General features: G+C 43.1%; 1 long non-coding RNA gene across 1 annotated transcript in view; it reads right to left on the bottom strand.

Moving 5' to 3' along the window:
* LOC147691816 (uncharacterized) overlaps nt 1-19,901 on the bottom strand; it is a 49,959-nt gene that overhangs the window by 10,852 nt on the left and 19,206 nt on the right. Inside the window, exon 2 of the long non-coding RNA XR_015299964.1 lies at nt 13,817-13,862. This is a non-coding gene — a long non-coding RNA (uncharacterized LOC147691816). The remainder of the gene's footprint in view (nt 1-13,816; nt 13,863-19,901) is intronic.

Raw genomic sequence — 19,901 nt, 5'->3', positions numbered from 1 at the left:
CTTTGCCTACAATGATGAGCCAAGCGCAGATGGGGGCCTGGCAGTGCCAGATTTTGAACTCTATTTGGCGGCTCAGCTACAATGGTTCACTCAGGTGGTGGCTCGAGAGTGTCGGGCCCAGATGGACCGGAGGGCCGGTGGCTCCCGCGTCATGTGCAATCATTTACAATATTACAGCAACGCTTGCGCCTGGGATTGCTTACCGCTGAGGAGCGGACGTTGAGATAGGGCTGAAACAGATACCAGCGTAGAGCCGGAATTATTCGTCCATATGCCCTGGAGATTCCATTGGGCAGGTGTACTGTTCTTCCAAATGGGGGGGGGATTGGTTGGCACTGGCGGAATGGGAGACGATGGGGGTCCAGGTGATGGGTGATATGTACGAAGACGGGGTGTTGCTACCTTTCCAGACGCTGCGAGGCAGATGTTCGGCCGCGAGGGGATTTTTTGTTCTATGCAGCCCTGGTCTCGGCAATAGAGTCATTGGAAGGAAGGGCTTTTAGAACCAAAGACCTCTATGGCATGCCAATATGTAGTGATGGCGGATAGGACGGTCAAGGCAATCACCTTTATATATAGGCGACTGGTTGCAGAAGGCCTGCAACCACTGCAAGACTTACGAAGAAAGTGGGAGGTGGATCTCGGGAAGGACATACAAGAAAAAACGTGGGAGCAATTGATTCAGAGGGCCTGGAAGAGTACTAGGAATGCCAGATTCCAATCAATACACTTTTTTATATTACATAGGGCTTATTTAACCCCAGCCAAGATTAATCGCTATTTTCAAACCGATACCGCCCAGTGCCCATGCGGTCAACCAGAAGGAGCAGAGTTGCATAACATGTTGTGGAGTTGTGGACAGTTAGGAACATATTGGGAAGAGGTGGTAGAGCTGCTTTGTGTAATTACAGAGTGCACATAGACACTGATATGGGCACCTGTTTATTGCACTGGTTTCTGCATACCCCAATAACGAAAATCACGAGTAAGTTTCTGGGCCTACTGCTAGCTAAAAGAGAAATCACGGCGCAATGGAAATCAAGGCGAGGGCCTAGTATAGGGGGAAAACAACCTTTACAGCGCAACTTTTACATCGCACTACCATTACAACGCAGTCATTACATTGCAAAATCCCTTACATCGCATGCCATTACAACGCAACCATTACATCGCATGACACAACAACGCATGTCATTACAACGCATGTCATTACAACGCATGTCATTACAACGCATACCATTACAACGCATACCATTACAACGCATACCATTACAACGCATACCATTAAAACGCATACCATTACAACACATACCATTACAACGCATACCATTACAACACATACCATTACAACGCATAGTACCCTTACACTATCCAACACTTACCCTACTGTTGCACCCCTCTGGAGTTAGAAAAGTAAATTTTACCCCTACACTATCCAACACTTACCCTACTGTTGCACCCCCTTGAGTTAGAATAGTAATTTTTACCCCTGTACTATCCAATACTTACTATAAATGCGTTGTAATGGTATGAGTTGTAAAGGTAGTATGCGATGTAATGGAATGAGTTGTAAAGGTAGTTTCTTAAATGTGATGTTGTGGCATGTGATGTAATGGAATGCGTTGTAAAGGATGTTGCGATGTAATAAAAATGAGTTGTAAAGGCATGCGTTGTAAAAGTATGCATTGTAACGTCATACAACCAGTAAAGGGAAGTGGAAATAGGAGTTACTCAGGTGGGCTACGAGCGAGAGCACAATTAGATTGCAACAGGCAGTACGTGCTAATAAAGAGAAGGCGATGGAAGCAGCGAGGGCATGGGATTCCCTAGTAGTAGCATTACAGATTCCTGACACTGACTCGGAGGTGGGCTCTATCGGGGAGGCACGAGAGGGACCCCCTTGCTCGGCTAGAGAATAGGGATGGACCTAATAGTTTAGCCCTGAGGTGAATGACTGGAGTACTACGAGAAGCACGGGAAGCAGTAGGTACGGTCCCCCAATTATACTGAAACGAGACACGAAGGAACCAGTCTGGATATTGATAAGTGCAATTAAGGATCTGGACACACCGGACGCAGAGGGAGGGGGCTTCATGGCGATGGCTTATTGTTATTAATAGGGTTCGCATTGTCACACAGACATTGAGCAGCTCTCAACTTGCCTCTAATAACATATGTGTGAGCAAATCCAGAAGTCTGCAGTAAAAGGACTAATATATCAAAAATGTAAAGAAATGTTGACTCTTTAGGAGGGAGGGTGGGGCACTAGGACTGGTATGATGTACAGTAAATATGTAAATCATTGCTGTATGATGCCAAGCGCTGTTTTGCAAAATGATAAAAACATTTTTTTTTAAAACGAAGACCAGCCTTTTATATTCAGGTCGCCTTTATTGGCACGATTCTTAAAAGGCCAGCTGCGTTTGTTCCACTGTTGGAATTTAATTTAGTGTGGACTTCTCTCATGACGTCACTGTTTGAACAGATGCAGTTTGTCATGCAGGTCTACTAACTCTTAAGACTGAGTATCTGGTGGCACTCAACCCACAGGGTTGATCAATTACAGCCTGTCACGTTTTCACTTTGTTTACGAGTGGTATTTCCAGGTTTTTTAGTGCCCTTATATGTGAAATTTCAATGCATTATATCCGACATTTTTCTAACGCAGAATAAAGTAGGGATGTTAGAAATAACCAATTTTTTTGTTTTGTTATGTCACGTTCTTAAAACACCTACAACGCTACTGATGTGTTTTGCAAAGTGGTCTTAGTTTAGGGGAGTTATGGGTGGTGGGGGTCGCGCGCGACCATCGTGCAGTTTTGGACGGGGCAGTGCGGGATGGACCCGCGCGGTTCTTGCTATCCTCGGTGCTTTGCTGCTTCGGGAGAATCACTGGGGTACCGTGGGAGCAGAAAATAAGGAGGCTGCGCAGCACGCTCCAGCGCCAGCAAGGAGCGCGAGGGCGCTAATCCAGTTTCCAGAGCAACAGGGCTCTCCGTGGATGGCAGCAAGTCTGTTTGATTCATGCCATGCGTAGCCAAAAGACCGCAGCGTCTGTCACTTGAAAGCAGCTGAGGAAGAGGAGGCTGCACACACCGAGCGTCATTTGCTTAGCTCAGACCTGCCAAGAGCAACTCGTTCGTGGGGGATGTGGAAACATTACTAATATGCATCTGAATTACACATATACTTGGTCAGAACAACATTCTGGCCTGAACTTGCTGCTTCTCTCTGCAAACAGCTGTGCGTGCATTTTATTAGGCCAAGCCACCTAAGGAACAGGAGCGAGAACTGACTGGACCCTAGAAGTGCTGGCTAAAACCACATACAGTTTATAAATACATATATTGTATGATCAGCTCTTTGTAGGTTTCGATTTAGATAAGAGTGTTATTACCCTTTGCGTTACGATCTGCTACCCTTTGGTCAAGACCAACCGCCCAGTTGGCATTCGTGTGCACTTTACGAGGGCCTTGGCTGTTTTTAAACAACTTACCCGGGGCATCTCAGTGGCTGATATTTGCCGGGCTGCCACCTAATATTCTATGAAGATTTTTGAGAAATAATGCTAGCTGATACCAGAGGATATTTCACTATAGCTCTGTTGTAGGATTTTCTTGCTTAATTCACACCATGGGTACTCTACAGGGCTTTAACCCCTTGGCCGCGGGGGTCATTCCCCCGCGGTGCTGATGGGCGGGCACAGCGCCCCGGTGCTCGTGACGAGCTCAGCTCGTTATGAGCCACGGTGGCCGTGTGCTCATGACGAACTGAGCTCGTCACGGCCACACCCGTTTCCGTGGAACGCTCGCACAGCAAGGGAATTAGCCCCGCGTGCGAGCAGTTATGACGAGCTCAGCTTGTCATGAGCACACAGGGATGTATGATGTTACAACGCATACTTTTACAACGCCTACCTTTACAACGCAATTTTTACACCGCAACATCCATTACAACGCATACCATTACAACACATGCCATTGCAACAAATTCTTTGAAACTACCTTTACAACACATTCCACTACAACACATACTACATTTATAACGCATACCATTACAATTAGGGCTCCCGGTTTTATGGTATTTATTTTTTTGCCATTTCCGTCTGTATTTATCCATATTTATTTTTCGGGCATTTTTTCTGTATTTATCCACATTTATTTTTGCCAGAAGCAAAAGACGGCGCTACAGCTAGTATTTTTCCACATTTATTTAAATTGACAATGCACACATGCGCTCAGTTGTTATTGGTCAACACTATACGCTGAAAAACCTGTTGTATATTTAGCACCAGCCTCATTAATTCATAGTCAGAAATTAACAGGTAGTTGTAGTTTTTCAATGTAGTGATGACAGAACAGGGGTGCATTTTTGCCACCGGAAGCACAGTAGGGCTGTACTCATCTAAAGAAAGAAAACACATAATTGACAGAGGAATAATTTTCAGTATTGGAATATGGTTGTTTTTTTGTAACCTGCTTTGTTTCATTGGTGGGCTGCTGTGTAGTGGAAGAGCCCAGACGTAAACAGCTTGCCTTTGCACAACGGGCGTGACTGCACACACAGTTATAATCTATCGAAACTGCAAAGCGGACATCATCATCATGACTGTCGAGGCCATTGTCATGATATTTACTGTCATTGAGCCCAGGTACTTTCACCAACACCAGTTTGGATTCTGGGACTTGCAATTTTACTTTTCCAGCCATGTGAACTGGTGGGCCTGCAATCTTACGAGGTGGGCCTGTAATCTCACCGTACTTTGAGGTGTTCGCTAAAATTCATGGACTAGTAGGAATCCTACTTTTTGGGTGGACAAACACCCGAACCATATCTCTTCTAGTGCCTTCAATCACATAAGCCCTTCCTTTGTTTGGAAAAAACATGCAGATGGTTTGTGTGGATGATGTAGTAGTATCTGCTCAATTGGACGTGGCTGTAACCCACCAGGTCTCTTTGTACCAGAATGAAATAAAGGGGCAGAGAGTGTCTGGTGGGGTATGAAAGAGGCATGAAATTAAGTCAGAACTACACAGCTTTTGTATTCTGCACACCTGACATTCTACAGATGCGGCTGTGACTGCTGGACAAAAGTTTTGGACCGGGCACCCTTTTTTAAAAAATACATTAGGCACTGAAACCGCTTCACACATCAGCACTGAACTTGTGTTGAAGAATGAGACCTGCGCCTTCTGTGTGTATATTGCCATTTCGTATCTAAAATGTACTGCCCCACCACTTTTAAAATCCACCAGCCAAGGACATCGAATTTGTTGGTGACAGCGCGCATTGTGCTTAAATGACACACTGGAAAAACCATTTGTATTTATTTAATGCACACGCACTCTGTGTTGTTTAAAGAAACATTTAATTTCGCTTCATGCAGCCTGCCTGTTGGAATGCAACACACATTTTAAGATATTATGAAAGCGTTTAACACATGGTCCATGTTTTAAACGCTTTCATAATATCTTAAAATGTGTGTTGCATTCCAACAGGCAGGCTGCATGAAGCGAAATTAAATGTTTCTTTAAACAACACAGAGTGCGTGTGCATTAAATAAATACAAATGGTTTTTCCAGTGCGTCATTTCAGCACATGAATCAAAAGAGCCACAACTCACACAACAATGGTGTGAATAGAGGCTCCTAATCTAACTCTGGCAGGAAGCTCTAAAAGGGGTGAAGCCTCATTAACAAGTTTAATGGTCTTTCAAAGACCTGTTAAGTGCTCGGGTGCGGCTGGCAGCTCCGTGTCTGCCCGGGAAGGTGTCTCAGCCCGGGCTGACACCTCTTAACCCTCTAAGGAGGGGGGAGACACCAGATTGCAGCACAACAAAATGTACTAGTATTTTCCCGTTTTTTACATATAAATACAGATAAAGGAAAACTTGTTTTCCGTCTGTATTTATATGTAAAAATCCGTAAAAACGGAAAACCGGGAGCCCTAATTACAATGCATAACATTACATTGCATGTAAGGTAAGTATTGGATAGTGTAGGGGTAAAAATTACTATTCTAACTCCAGGGAGTGCAACAGTAGGGTAAGTGTTGGATAGTGTAAGGGTACTATGTGTTGTAATGGTATGCGTTGTAGTGGCGTGCGTTGTAGTGGCGTGCGTTGTAGTGGCGTGCGTTGTAGTGGCGTGCGTTGTAGTGGCGTGCGTTGTAGTGGCGTGCGTTGTAGTGGCGTGCGTTGTAGTGGTGTGCGTTGTAGTGGTGTGCGTTGTAGTGGTGTGCGTTGTAGTGGTGTGCGTTGTAGTGTCGTGCGTTGTAGTGTCGTGCGTTGTAGTGTCGTGCGTTGTAGTGTCGTGCGTTGTAATGGTTGCGTTGTAAATGCATGCGTTGTAATGGATGTTGCGTTGTAAAAGTTTCGTTGTAATGATAGTGCGGTGTAAAAGTTGCGTTGTAAAGGTTGTTTCCCGCACACGGCAACTGTGGCTCATGACGAGCTGAGCTCATCATGAGCATGGGAGGGGTTAAGTGGGCCGGGCCTCACCGCGTCTGAGCATCGGCAGTCTTTTTAAAGGGGACCTGAAACGGGTCTCTATCGGGCTCTGTTTTGTGCCCTGGCACAGGCGGTTCGTTTTTTACCGGACTGCAGTTACAGCATGCACATCGATGTGCGCGTACTCACACTGCTCTTCTCACTAATGGAGACGTTACGGCATGACGTCATGCCAGATGAGCGTTGTAGGGGAAGGGAAAGCCTTTAAAGAGTCATTTTCTCTCTGGATTTCCCTTCGCTTTTTGAAACTCAGGAGCAGAAACATTGTTGTGGTGTCACCAGGGCTTTAAGTGGAAGTTTTTTCAATATTATATACAAGCCATAGTTGCAGCTTAATTTATCTTATGTAACTAACAACCAATTGGCAAAGCCAATTGTTGTAGGTATGATGTTACTTGTTGTATTATATCTGGATGCAATGACAGAAACAGTAAAATACAAGTCAGGCGGCACACTATGCTAAAGACGGAATTTTAGCTTACATATTTTTAAGCCACGCCCTTAATTACATTGGCCACACCTCCTTGAGAGACCCCTCAGTTTTTTCTTCCCACTTAAAGCTCTGGGTACTCTCAAACACTTCCCTGGGGGCCGCAAAGTACTACTGTCTGTGGCATGCCAGATGACAACACTGATGCCAGCAGGGCAAGGGTCAGGGTGATGAAAGGTGGATATATGGGGGGGATTCGAAACAGATTAATGGTATGGACAACAAATAGCCTTCATGTGACGTCTGTCTGCCACCAACGCTCTATTGGCATGCACTAAAAATTTAAGTCAAAGCAACGCTCATGCATGTTAAAAAAAGATTTTTTTTTAAAGTTTGCAGAGAGTTTGTCATGTTTTTACACGTTTAGTGCAAGATATCTTTAAAACTAAAGGTGTTCCTAAAGATAAGCTGCCCAGGACACCTTCTTTTTTGTTACTATAGTTAGCGTGCAAATAAAAGAAACCCGTTTTTCACAGTTTTCTGAATGTTCCTGCTCTGTCAAGTGAACAGCAGCCTAGAGCTGCTTTTCACTAGGGTCCGCAAATAAAAGGTCAGGAGGACTGCACGCGGCCCGGGCCATATCCCTGGTCTACACTATTCAATCCTACTTTCTAGGCAGGGAGAATAGAGGTGGGAGCCTTGCTTTTAGACTCATTCGCAAAGAGAGGAGCGTGGAAGAAGTATCCACAGAAGAAAAAGTTACCCTTCGGTAACAATATTTCTGTTGGATACCACACCTCCCTGAAGATTCCTCACCAGCAGCTATCCCTACTCCGATATAGAGCCATTCTTAATAGATTCCAAGGTAAGTAATGGTATTACTGCTGATATTTGCTGTCAATTAACTCGCTCAGTTCCTCTCTACACACCTGGGTTAGGTGCAGAAAAAAATGCAAGGAATTACCACCAGCATGCAGATGACTCCTTATTTGAGCCAACATGATAACATGATGAGCGAACAGAGTCACAACTGGAATGTGGCATCACCAGAGAAAAATTGATGAGGACGTTTTCCAGAGCCTGTGTGGTGTTCGGGATATTTATAAGGTGTGGAATCTGCAGGAAGATATAGTATTCATCAGACATACTTTAATTGTATTTATATAGTGCTTACTACCCCCGACGAGGGGTTGAACACGCTACTGAGGAACCCAAAGGTGGATTACTAGAGAGAAATATAAATTGGTATTGGGAGTGGTAGACACATGCGAGTCTGTTATCTGGATGAAAAGGATAAAGGATGGATAGAGGAGGGAAGAGTTTAGAAAAGATTTTAGAGTTCATAGTAGATAAAGAGGTTTGGAAGAAGTCAAGAGTGGAGGTAGGGGATATTTTGGAAGAGAAAATGGATGAGGCATTGAGTAATGGTTTGGGAAGATTAGTGAACTTTTTTCCCTCTGCATAGAAAATATATAAATATGTAGATACACGACCATACGTAAGAGGTATACATACATAGGAGATTTTAACATAAGCATTACGGAAAATAATCAGGCGATATAAAATTTTCCTAGATAAAGTACCATATGTACATGCATGAATAAATATTTGCAAATAAAGGCTTTCCATTTTTGCTGAAAATTAAGTTTAAAAAAAACCTTTATATTTATTATGGTTTTTCAAATGTATATTTGTCCCACAATAATTCAGTAGTGAAGCACTTATAAAATACAATTGCTATCATCATATTTACACATTGTGACAGATGTGCTATTCTTCGCAAACCCACAAGCATACACTCATCTCATATTATTGATGTAGTGATGTACTTCTATATGGATAGAATGTAAAACGTAAATGCAATAACATATCCACACTTTAAGCATAAATAAGGAATGTATATATTTTATCCATAAGTAATAACATTTGTTAAGCATACATATAAATGCATATATTTTTATCCATAAGTAATACATGCATTTGTACAAAGAAATGCACGTTTGAATATATACATATAATCAAAGCATACATGTTTACAAACACACCTATATGCGCCATTGGTGTCTTGTGCATACTATTGCTGTGCATTTGCATTTTGAAAATGGTGGTCATGTAGGGAAGTGCCAGCTCTTAACTTATCTTCTGAAGATAAGATGGTTATCTGTGGATCTAATGTTTGGGGGTAACGAGTTCCATAGTTTGGTTGCTTGAACAGAGGAAGAAGTTCCACCCATGTTTTTTGTTGTGTGTGCTGGGAATTGGAGTCTGGCGCCAATCTGGAGCAGAGGTTTCTTTGTTGTATGTATTTTGGGATTTTCTTCCTGATGAAAAGTGGTCTGTTCCATGTATTGCTTTGTGGGTGATAAAAAGCAGCGTGGAAGTGGGTCTTCTGGGCAACCAGTAGCCAATATAAGGCCCTAAGGCAGGGGAGATGGGGGCTTGAGGCTTTATATGTAGGAGTAGACTAGCAGCAGTTTTGAATTTGTTGTAGTCTTTTCTTAGTTGATAGAGGTGATCCATGGTAGAGGCCATTGGCGTAATCAAGTTTAGATAGTACAAGAAAGATAGTAGCTTGACCGTGTGTGGAAATCCTAGATGGGGGAAGATGTGTAGCAGCGTTTTCATAGTAATGAAGCTTGATTCTACTAACTTACCAACTAGGGTATTCACGGATACCTTAAACTCCATAGTAATTATGAGGTTTCTTACTTCCTTGGATACTTTTGGAGGTGGTCCCAGATCATCAGGTCAGATGGAGAGTGGGTCACAATTTTTTCATCGCCGCAGGTGAGGATTTCAGCTGTGAACGCATTCCATTTGAGATGGCTTCATGCCATCCACTGATCAACAGCTCAGAGGCAACTGAAGATTTTTGAGTTTCCAATGTCTTTGGGGTTTTCCAGTTTAAGAAGTATTTGTGTGTCATATGTGTGGTTATAGCAGGTGAGCTGAAATTCATTGATCATTGCCGGTTATGACTTCATATAGATGTTGAAAAGCATTGGTGAGATGGTAACTTCACTTTTTTCTCCTAAGCATATACTGCAACTGATGTAACTATGTAACAATGTTCTGTAACAATGACCTATCATGTAAAGCGGTCTGATACCTCCAGGTCTAGCCAGCGCTATATAAAACTTTTAAAATAAATAAATAAATAAATAGAGCCTTGAGAGACTCCAGGTTTGATGCGATAGGGTTTGGATAAGAGCGTATGTATGACATTTATGGTTTTGAAGGTAGGATATGATCCAGTCAAGAGCAGTCCCCCATATGCCGCCTCCGCAAAGTCTTTGAATTAGTAACATGATCAACTGGGCCAAGGGCAGCTGACTGGTCCAAGAGAAATAGTGCAGCCACCCTATTATGGTCTACTGTGCTTTTAAAACCATTCCAAATGCTTAGTAGGGCAGATTCTGTGGCTCTTCTTGGATTGAACCTTATATGGAAGTCAGAAAGTTTGAAGTTATCTTCAATAAATTGAGACACCTGGGTGAAAGGTCTGTTTGCCATAGGTCTGTAGGTGTTTGAGTCTTGAGGGTTCAGGTGTGTTTTCTTTATTAAATGGGCGTATATAGGTCTTTAGGAAAAACTCCTGTTGTCAAAGAAGGATTGTTTTGATTGGTGGGGGGAGGGGGTAGAGGTTGTTAAAAGATATTCAGGAAGACTTAAGATGAACAAGAGCTACAGGGGCATCCAGCTGTCCAGCTTGTTTTAAGAAGATCCATAAAATCAGTTTCTCTTAGTTTGAAGGAATGCAGAGGCTGGGTTGAACTACCTTTTGGCGGGGTTGTTGGAAAAGTGCTGGTGGTTCTCTTTTGGTTTAAATAGGAATACAACAGGTCTGATTTGGTTGTGTAATGATTGCCGTTTGTCAGTAAATTCTTGGGAAATATCATGGTTTCCTTCTGGTCATTTAGGTTCACAAATTTTGTTGGGAAGTTAATGAAATTCTTTATCTGCACATTTTGCAATCTGAATTCTATTTGAATAGTAGCCTTTTATTTATTTTTTTAGCTCTTTTGCTTGAAGACTTCTGTTCAGTTGTGTTTGTGTAGGAGAAGTTCGTCTGAGTGTTTGCTTTGAGCCAGATGTCTGCAATTAGTTTTGATCTTTTTTAGTTCTGCATTCATCCAAGGCGCTTGTTCTCTTTTGGCATATTTTGTTGTTTTTAATAGAGATAGGATATCAAAAGCTTCCAGGAACCACTCAGAGTTTTGGAACTAAATTTATTGTGTCCAGATCTGTGCTAGATATTAGTTGTGTTTCCAGGTCCTAAAAATTCAGTTTGTCCCAAGGTCGATATGCGTTTGCTGATAAGTTGGCCTTAGGTGTGGAGAGTTGTGGTGTCTTGTGTTGGAAAAACAAATAGATGATGGTCTGACCCCGCGACTGGAGTAATCCTTTGGCGAGTTACTAGTTCTGGATTGGCAAAAAGGACATCTAGGATGTGTGTGTGTTTGGGAATGATCTGATGTAGGTTCAGTGTGCCAAGGTTAGTGATGATACTTTTCGTCATGGGGCAGATTAGGTTTATTAAACCATATGTTTTGGTCACCAAGGATGCATAGGTTGTAGAGTAGTGTCAGAAGGTTTGAAACTGCACCTATGAATATGTCAGGAAACAAACTATTGCTAGGTGGTAGTCTGTAAAGAAAGAGAAGTTACAGGAAAAAGTTGGTGTAGGCTTGTATATGGTGATGAGGGCCTCACAACTTTATATGGAAACATCCCCAGCCTTGGTGAGATTTATTGTTTCCTTGAATAGAACAGCTAATCCGGCTTCTCTTTTGCCTGTACAATTGTGTGTGACAGTTTGATTGCCCCAAGGAACAGCTTTGTGCAATACTGGAGCCATTCCCCAACCATGATTCAGTTATGAAGAGCAAGTCAGGTTGTGCTTCTGTGAGTAGGTCATAGATATAGTGCTTGGTTTTAGAAATGGGTCTCATGTGTTAGTAGGAAGTTTAGAGACTGTTTTGGTAGTTGTGTGACCTTGTTTTCTGGAAGAACAAAGTAGTATCCTTTGGGCCTGTAGTGGGTGGACTATTGGTGTTAACTTTATTGGAATAGCAGTGTTTCTCTATATCTTTATCCTCGTCCAACAGGTTTAGAAGGCATTCTGGTGGGTCTGTATGTGCAGATGGTGTGGAAAGTAATCGAGAGTGAGATGGTGGGTTGTGCAGTTGGTTTTGTGGTGTAGTCTTATTGCGTAATAGACAAGGATATGCAAGGTTGTGAAAAGGGGTGTGTGCATCATTTGCGTGTGTGTGAGTGGTGGAGCATGTGGGTCATGTTTTAAGGCTTGAAATTGTGCAATTGATGAAAGGCGAGTGGATAACTATTTTGTATTGGAGGAGTTTGTGATTGAGGTTGTAAATGTTTGAAAAATTGTGTGCAAAGTTGGTTTAGGAGCTGTATTTGTGTGGCCATAAGAAAGGGAGTGAGTTGGTATTTTTTGATGGAATGTAGTGAAAAAATGAGTGTGTGTTGCGTTTGTTTTTGTGGAATAGTCGTATGTGATACAGTGAGTGTGTGGGATTTGTTTCTAAAGTACTGGTGAGAGGTTTGTGTTGGAGGGGAATATTTTGTGCGTGAGAGGAGATGAACAGGCGTTATGAGTGTTTGTACTTGATTTTGTAGCATGAAGAGGTAGTGTTTGGAGTGTAAGGAGTGTTTGTGTTTATTCTGTAAAAAGAGAAGGGGGTTGTTGGAGGATGAAATGACTGAGGGTTGAGTAAAGGGTTGTTGGTGCTGGAATGGGGTCTATTAGGAGTAAGTAGAGGGTAGAGCCGTTTTTGTATGTAAAGAGTGTGTGTGTGAGGGGATTCAGGTTATGTGTAATGTGGTCTTGTGTTGTGTTGGTGATAACCTGTGTTTGGCAGAGTAGTGTTTGTGTGACAGTAAAGGTGCCAATGTGTGGCAGTAGTTGTAGAAAGGTACATGGCTGTGTTTTGTAGTGTTTGTTGACAGACTGAATTGAGTGTGTTTGTTGTGAATAAGTAGTGTGCAATTGCTGCAAATATGTATGCATGTTTAATGATGTGAATGGGTTATGGTAGTGGATGGTAATTTGGTAAAAGGGCAGCATTTCTGGCCCTAGGCACGAACAGGTCCAAGCAGGCAACTACCCTTGTACTGGACGCCCAGGCTGAGACACCCTGCACCCGAAGGTTAAATAGGCCTAATGATCAGGTAAGCTTTGGCAATTGGAAACTAGCCAATCAAAACCCTAGCACTAAACCCTAGAGCCAATTGGAGCCCTCCCCTATCAACCAATCAGAACTCAAACCCTAAGGCCCAGGACCAGTGGAAAAAAACAGCTGTTTTAAAGTAAAATTGCAATGTACAGTGTGGGTGCTCTTACCACTTTTGCCATGACCTTCCTCTCCGGGCTGTTTAGGGCTCATAGAAGCTGGGGCTAAAAAAATAAAATGTCTGTCGAACTTCCCTCCACAAACTTTAGGGACTGTATAAGGTGTTAGGTCAGGGCAAAAGCCTGGTAATTTTTTCCTCTGGAACATGTTGTGTATATTACACGATGGGGATCCAAGTCTCTGGATCATAATGCTCCACAGACACTTAACAATAAGTTCACCCTTTGAAAAGGTTCTTATATTCCCGAAATGAAGAAATCTTTCGTTTGGGTAGGAAGTGATGTGCCTAGTGTTTGACTTACTCCCTTCACCACAACATGTTTTATGTAAAACCGTGGCTAAAAGGGGATCTTTTGAATTCAAGGCCTTTCCATGGTAACGTGTGCCCTAACCAGTCACTCCAATCATTCTTTCAATTGGGCACCAATTTCTACGCACCTTACCATGTCTACATATCATTGGAAGAGAAAGCCTTATTCTACAAACCAGATAGATACTCACCAGGATCCTTTCCAGCTCCTCGACATCTGCCTTGTCCATCAGAATCCTGCAAAATATTACAGCAGCAGATCAGGAGCAGTGCCTGAAAAATCCAGCAGAAAGCACTTAGAGGAAATCCCATCTCTCTGTTAGTGATATATGGGACACTTCAGCCTCAGTCCACCTTCATATGTGGAAACTGGAGCAAGCCAAATATGACAAAGTAGTAAAGATATAGTCACCCCACTTTTCACAAACCTGGTCCCAGCTCTCTCACCCTCCACAGTCACTTCTGACACCCCTCCCATTCAAGTGAAATGCCACGGACCATTGTTTCAAGTGGTATTGTTGAAGGAAATAGACTTTACTCGCTTTTGGGGCACAAAGACATCTAGTGCCCTAATCAGCAGACGTACATACATATCAATAGATTAGAAAATGCCAAAGCCACGCACACACATTACAGTTAGGATGTATTTCAGTTGCATATATTTTTCCTGCTGATCCTCGAATAGGCATAGGGGTTGGGCAGCGGACAGCAGCTAAATTTGTAGCCCATCTTTAAAAATGTGGGCAAATCTATAGCAATCTTCTAGTTACCATTAATATTTGGTGGGAGCAGGGAGGGCGGGGCAAGGGGGGAGCATGAAAAATTTTTTGGGCCAATAAATTAGGACCTTTCTATCCAAAAGCAAAGATGGGGTAAACTTCCTATTCTGGTCCTCGTGAACCACCCATCCATATTAATTACACAATCCTTAAGCAGCCTGGAACGAGGACATCACTGAGGAGCACATTATTTTTTTTGTAAGTTTACTAATGGATCTTTAACCTGAGAGTATCGCAGTTATGAAAATGTATGGCAGATGCCATGTGATAGAGGATGCTTATTCACTCGAAGTTTCTGAGCCTGTTTGCCAAGCAGAACATTGGTTTATGGAAAGAGGAGCTCATTCGAGCCCAGACAATGACCAAGTGCCACCTTCCATATCTCAAGTCATTTCTCTCCACTTCTCCTTCAGTTGCGTGGGCCTTGCTCAGTCTTTTTCCAACGGTCAGCAGGTGTACTTGGCCCCAGGATACGTTTTATATATTACTATACAAATCATTATTTTAAGACTTGCAAAGGCAAACTAGATAAGTAATTTTCTGCAAGGGACAAAATACAGAGACAATGGTAAAGTTATCCTTGGTTTACTGCCTGTCTTGGAAGTAAACAAATACTTTCTGAAGGGAGTAGGGGGTAGAACTGTAGAGGCAAGATTTCAAAATGATTTGCCCCCGTGTGCTTGACTGGCTGTTTTAATGTAGGGATATCTAACGAAAGGTTTGAGAACACAGTTATGTAAGACACAAGCCTTTCCTTATGAAGGCTAGCGTCATAGGTGTGCAGAGGGGGATTTCGCCAAAGGATTTACTTTCTATTCATTGGTTTTGTAACTAAAAAAATGCTACACTATTCTCTTGTGTGGACTTCAATGCTCCAACAGGTACATTCTACAGATTAGATAGACTTCTTATGGACATTGATTCAAGTAGAGATGCTAACAGTCAACCTCGGGATACGCATGGTCCTTTCTTCAGGAAAAAAGTCCTGTCGAATGGAAGAGCATATATATTAACACTAGGAAGAAGTTCCAAAGGCTATGATGTGGAACATGTGAAGGCATGATTAGGAGTAGAAGACAGCATTGGGTGCACTCAGAAAGTGGGTCTTACAGGTGAATAATCTGAGTGAAGAAATAGAGGGAATCTTGATAGAAAAGGACAAAACTATGCAGGGAGCTCAGAGAAGCTTGAGCAGCATTGCTCGAAGTCGAACAATATCTTTTTAATCAATGCTGACTTACGTTCATAAAACAAAAACATTAGACAAAGGGGAGCAAGTGCTGAACCCCTGGTGGCTAGGGACCTGCTAATTAGAGGCAGGAAATTCTTAATGGGGAGGAGCAAAAAACAAGACAATTGACACTCAATGGGCACTTCCAGGTGTTCAAGGAGAGCGTTATAAATCGAACTTATTTGGAGCTGCCAAGTGTGGGTTTATTTTGGGTGTTTGTATCTCCAGGGATTAAGTTGAGACAAAGAGGCAAGTTGTAAGACATTCGATCACCAGGGAAGTCCAGAATGTGATGAAAGCAATGCCAAGGGCAAAAGAGAAAAGTATGGCAGCGAGGAGCAGGGTGGATTCGGGACATTTCTAGATCAGGCTTCACAAAATCTACAGAACACCTTAACACCACGTTGTCGAAAGTGTAGAACAAGATGCTAAAGGTTGAGAGAGCCCTGGTCACAACAAGAGAGGCCACAATGAAAGCAATAAGCAAGAAAGAAAAGTACTTTTGCCACTGCACACTCTATCGCTCTACCTTCCCTTTAGATATTGCTATTAAGGTCTCAGCAAACAAACACATCTACCCTCATTATGTATATGGTAGGGAGGGGTTCGTTTGTTTTATGGAGCCACCAAAGAGATATACATGTATTTCATCTGATACTTATTGGAAAAGAAAAAGCAGTACTGCTCTCGCGTGCACTGAAAAGGCTTTAACAAATGTGGAATGGTCAGGCATCCGGGGGAATTTGTTCAAGTGGACAAGGGTTCACTATGGTGATTGAAGGACTACTGTTATTGGGGAACTGACTTAAGGTTTACATAGAGGTACACCCCAGGGGTACACTTCCTTTTCTAATAACATATTCGTTTTCATATTACTAGATACATCATATAAAACGAGAGCTCCCAACAGTTCATGGCTAAACAAAAACATTTGCATTAAAAAGTATCGGGTCCCATCGCTCCCAACCACCGAGGATCACACAGTTACTTGCCTATGTTTTGTGTGAATATTTCAGTGCCCAAGGACCAGTGCTATGGACCCCATAGCTCCAGGATAATACCTCTGTACTGGCACCAAACACCTTCCAACAAAGGAGGTTGCAGGTCCTTCCAAAGTTTGGTAGTGTCCCTATTAGCAGCAAGGAGACCGATCCATGCCAATGCCCTATTGCATCTACTACTATCCAAACCCACATTGATATGTAGAGGAGTCATTTTGGGATTCAGGGGAGCTGTCACCTCAACACCCTAATCTGCGAAGAAAGCACACCCTCTGAGAAAGCAGGCAATCACCTCACAGCTCCAGACCTGTGAATAAGGGGCCCATTTTTGTGAAAAACATCTAAAAAAAGCAGCAAGTCCACTACACCCCTCCTCCAGTCTATCAGTGTGAAGCAGGCACGATGAAGCTATTTTAATTGAGCAAGTCTAAATAGTGACACTATTCCGGATTCCCTAGTGGATGCCCATGACGTCCCCCCACTTCCGCTCGTCACGTGGTTGATGGAAAAAAATCAGGAGCGTTAATCACTAAAGACCGATACATCTGTAATATTTATTTTGTGGTTTTGCAATTCATCAGCCTAAACCTTTGCCTCCATTTGACTAAAACCTAGCTCTGTCAAGTCCATAAGGCTTGAGCAAGTTGTAAGTATCGTAAGAACTGACTCCGATGAAGGGCATATTCATCATGTAAATCAGCAATATACTTCCACTGTGCCATTCATAATGTTGCAGCCTAGAGATACTGAAGGTGTCCCATTGTTTCAAACTGTTAGAAATGGGGTCTCTAGTTGGCAGGTTGTTACCGTTTCCAGGTCGGGACCCTTCTTCCTAGTCACGATAGGGGGGGTACACTTAATTTTATTTATTTATTTATTTTATAACATTTGTAAGGCGCACAGCTACCCACAAAGGGTTTCCCGGCGCCGAATCAGCAAAAAACACAGGGCACAACTAGAGAGAGAACAGATCCGAAAGCAAATTATTTGTCAAACAACCAGGTTTTTACGCTTTTCCTGAAACTCCTGTAGTTTTCTTCTTTGCGTATTTGAGTGGGCAGTGTGTTCCAAAGAGTTGGACCCAGATATGAAAAGGATCTTCCGCCCATTCTAGCCCGTTTGTACCTTGGTACCGCAAAGTTCGCTGATGTGACTGAACGAAGATTGCGATTGGGAAGGTAAGGCTTGGCAAGATCTTGAAGATACTTGGGAGCAGTCCCAGCTTTGATTTTGAACAGATAGCTCAGGGTTTTAAAGCGAATCCGGTTTTCGACCCTGAGCCAGTGCAGGTCCCGGAGATGTTTAGTGATCCTGGCGTATCTGGGGATTCTGCAAAGCAGTCTGGCCGCAGCGTTTTGTACCAGTTGTAAGCGTCTTATTACTGCTTTGTTTGCACCCAGGTACAAGATGTTACCGTAGTCAAGCCGAGATGTCAGTAAGGCATTGACTACGGTCTTCTGGGTGGTAGGTGGCAACATCCAGACAATTTTACGTAGCCATCTGAGAATAGTGAAACATATGCCAGCCACTTTGTTGGCTTGCTGCACCATGGATAGACTGTCATCAATGATGACCCCAAGATTTCTGACCTGAGTGGCTGGGGTCGGGAGCTTGCCCAGTGAGGTCGGCCAGTGGGAATCGCTCCAGAGATCTTTACTGTTCCCTAAGAGGAGGATCTCTGTTTTCTCCCCATTTAATTTAAGTTGGTAGGCTGACATCCAGCAAAATATTTCATGAAGGCCTGTTTTAAGTGCAGATGGATCAGACGGGTCAGATTTGGAGAGTGAAAACAGAATCTGAGAATCGTCTGCATAAGTCATTAAAACAAGACCAAAGTTCTCTGCAAGGCTGGCTAGTGGGCGAAGGTACAAATTAAACAACAGGGGACTCAGGCTAGATCCTTGTGGTACACCGTGGGGAGAATAAAAAACATCCGAACAGGCCTCAGAGGAGGTGATCTGGAAGGTGCGTAGGGATAAGTATGATTTGATCTATTCTAATGCCCTGCCCTCGACACCACTCTCCCCCAACCTGACAAGCAGTTTGGAGTGAGAGATGGTGTCGAAGGCCGCACTTAGGTCCAACAGGACCAGTGCCACCGTTTGGCCATCATCTCTGAGCTCTCTGATTTTTTCCGTGATCCCAAGCAGGGCAGTCTCGGTGGAGTAACCACTCCTGAATCCGGACTGGGACGGGTGAAGTAGTTCATTATTTTCCACATATGTGGAAAGAGTCTCATGAATATGCCTTTCCAACATTTTGGAAAAAGCAGGGAGTAACGATATTGGTCGGTAATTGGCCAATATCGTAGGATCGGCGGCTGGCTTTTTCAGCAGAGGGCTGACTATGGCATGTTTCCATAAAGCAGGAACTGAAGCCTGTTCCATGGAAGCATTAAGTATCTCTGTAATGGGCGTCAGGGTAGAATCCTCCAGTTGGCTAATGATACTGATGGGGATGGGATCACGGGGGAACCCGATTTAATAGATTTAAGAAGTTTCCTCAGTTTATCCGATGTAATGGGGGGCCAAGCTTCGAGGTGACAGTTTCCTTTAAAGATTTGAGAAGTGTTCTCTTGGTTATGAGAGGTGATGCTGTTTTTATTGATATTAGAAACGATCTTCTCGATCTTTTCAGTGAAGGACGCCAAATCCTGACACTGCTGAGTACTGAGAGGAGGAGCCTCCGCTCTAGAGCTTTCTCCAGCCAATTCCTTCACTGTGTTAAAAAGAGTCTGGGATTTGTTAACAGCTGTATTTATAGTAGTGGTAACATAGCATGCTTTAGCTTTCATGCATGCCGAGTGATAGCTGTTTCTGGCCTTACGGTAGATCTCTTTTTGGTGCACTTCGTAGTTCTTACGCCACTGTCTCTCCAAATTCTTATAGGTAGATTTTTCTTTCTTGAGGGCCTCTGTGAACCAGGGGGCCGGGGGACGATGTACTTTTCCTTTGCAGCGGGATAAGGGCAGACAGGCATTTACTGCGTCATTTAGCCATGTCTGTGTGGCCTCAGCTATACTTTCCATGTCTCCATCAAGATATGGGAGGTCTTTGTTCAATGCATTATTAAGATCATCTAAGTTTAAGCTTTTCCAATTTCTCCTCAAAGATTCAGAGGGAGTAGTGGAGGGGTGTTTAGTGGGTTTAAGAGAAATAGAGAAGAGTGTGAGGAAATGATCTGACCAGCAAATAGGGGTAGTGTTCAGCCATAGTAGTTCTTTCATATTAGAGATGATAGGGTCAAGCAAATGTCCTGCTTTATG

Source organism: Lissotriton vulgaris, chromosome 9 (genome assembly GCF_964263255.1).
Source record: "Lissotriton vulgaris chromosome 9, aLisVul1.2, whole genome shotgun sequence".
Taxonomy (NCBI): domain Eukaryota; kingdom Metazoa; phylum Chordata; class Amphibia; order Caudata; family Salamandridae; genus Lissotriton; species Lissotriton vulgaris.
Note: the sequence above shows the minus strand (reverse complement) of the source record. Positions and strands in the feature narration are given on the sequence as shown.